The sequence below is a fragment of the Octodon degus genome, unplaced genomic scaffold (assembly GCF_000260255.1).
Source record: "Octodon degus isolate 3935 unplaced genomic scaffold, OctDeg1.0 scaffold00056, whole genome shotgun sequence".
Lineage (NCBI taxonomy): Eukaryota > Metazoa > Chordata > Mammalia > Rodentia > Octodontidae > Octodon > Octodon degus.
In genome coordinates this window covers 7,924,282-7,926,417 of record NW_004524632.1, presented here as the reverse complement: position 1 = coordinate 7,926,417, position 2,136 = coordinate 7,924,282, and the positions used below count along the sequence as shown (strand labels likewise).

The window sequence follows — 2,136 nt, the reverse complement described above, 5'->3', positions numbered from 1 at the left end:
CGCCTCCTGCGCGCCCTCGGCCCTCCGCCGCCGCCTCCCCGCCGCCTGCTCCTCCTCAGCCGCTCCCCGCAGAGCCGCCGCCGCCGCCTCCTCCACAGCACGGGCCGCGCCGCGATGCCGGAGAAGAGGCCCTTCGAGCGGCTGCCCGCCGACGTGTCCCCCGTCAACTACAGCCTCTGCCTCAAGCCCGACCTGCTGGACTTCACCTTCGAGGGCAAGCTGGAGGCCGCCGCCCAGGTAGCGCGCCGGGCCGCGAGGGGAGGGCGGTTAGGCCGCGGCGGGGGCCGGGGCGGGCCGGGCCGCGATCGCCCCCCGGAGCGCACCTGTGCGGGGCGCCCCGCACCCCACCCGGCTAGGTCGGGTTCCGGGGGCGGCCCGAGGGGTCCCGGGAGTCTCCGCTCCGTCCCGGCCTCCTGACTCAGTTCTTTGCTGCAGCTCCGGGTGTCCCTGCGCCTCTCGGGGGACAGATGGGAAGGAGCGGCCGTGGGGACCCGGGCCGGAGCGAGGAGGGGAGCTTCTGGAAGCGGGGGGAGAGTGGAACGAGAACGCTAATCCAGCAGCCCCGCCGAGTTCTCCCCGCCCGCTCCGGCCCAGGGGCTGGGTTTCCACGCCGATCCGCCCCCTCCCCCTTCCCCTTCCCCTCGGTGACAGTGCAGCAGTGACTTTGTTCTCTGCCAACCTCCGGAGGAGCTGCGGGAGGACCCCCGCGCCGCCGCCTCGCCTGTCTGCCTCACTTTGCGCGCTTCGAGGCTGGAGGATTTATTGCCACAGGGATGGTTGCTTAGCAGTAACCTCTTCTGAAAGCAGCTTTTAGTTTTAGCATGCCACTAGTGAAAATATTCCATGACTCTTTCTGCAGTTTTTGGTGAATCATGCTTTACCCCCCCACCCTACCCCGCCCGCATTATCTGGAGTTTGGTTTGATTTTGGAGACCAGTGCTGATATAGATGGCTAGCAAAGTCCGAACAATAGACATTTGTGATACATACCACCTTACATGATGTGTTCTATGAAGTCTGTTGTGAAAAATGGGAGGCGTGTAATATCTCTCCATGGAAAGAATGGTGGCAGATAATATTTTGTTTGGTTTCTTTTTCCTACTGCAGCCAGAGTGGAAAATCAGTAGGCCTCATCCTGAAAGAGCAGGGTGTGTAGCAATGACATGAAAGAAATGTAGACTAGTAAGTACTCCAGTGAATTGCGAGTTGGCAGTTGTCTTTGAAAGCCAAGAGGATATGCGACGCAGATTAAAAATGTGTCTGAAAGTGACAATTGTGTAAGTTAGGTTTGGGGCACTGTGGTCGAAAGCAGGAGGCCTCTAGGATCATTGAATTGCATCAAAAGGCAGAAGTTATCGCTGAGAAAATCGGGGGATGTAAATTTTTCCATTAAGAATATGAATCAGAATGAGTGCATTGGGCTCTAAATTAGGATTTGAGATAGTTCTTTGGGAGACAATGGCTTAAGCCAAGTGACTGGAATGTTTGATATAGGTTGGCAGGGGGCAGATGGAAGGATTGTAAACAGTAGTGTGTCTTGTGACTTGGCAGACCTTCCAGAGAAGGACCTGGTGTGGTGGATGTGTTCCCATTATGTGAACTAACGTAACGTGACTAACATTTTTAAAAAAGTTAACTGTCCCTTACCTCATTTGTTGGCAGAATGGGATCATAGTTCCAGGAGGTGTATGTATTTAGAAAATAACTTTTAGGAACAAATAGTACAAAGTTTTTAATTTTTTTTTTAATTTTTTTTTTTTTTTGGATTGAGGATCGAACTCAGGATCTTACACTTACCAGGCAGGCGCTTATGCCTCTGAGCTATCTCCCTGGCTCCATAAATATTTTTTAAGAAATGAGTTTTTTTTTTTTTAAAGTGTTGGCTAGAACAAGCAGTGACCTGCTTCTTGCTCCTTTATACTTTTCCAAAGAAATTAGAACTGCCAGAGAGACTTGATTTGTGCCACACTGAGGAAGCACACAGTAACATTTTGGTAGATAATAGCAGGGACTTTTTTTTGTGGTGTTTGGGATTGAACCCAGACTTTATGCTGAGCTACATCCCCAACCCGTTCTTTTTTTTTTCAGAACCGGGGATTGGACTCAGATCCTTGGTTTGCCAGTCAAGCGCTTTAT

The 2,136-nt window shown here is 52.6% G+C and overlaps 1 pseudogene; it reads right to left on the bottom strand.

Moving 5' to 3' along the window:
• Positions 1–418: 418 nt before the first annotated feature.
• LOC111817363 overlaps positions 419–2,136 on the bottom strand; it is a 2,559-nt pseudogene continuing 841 nt past the window's right edge.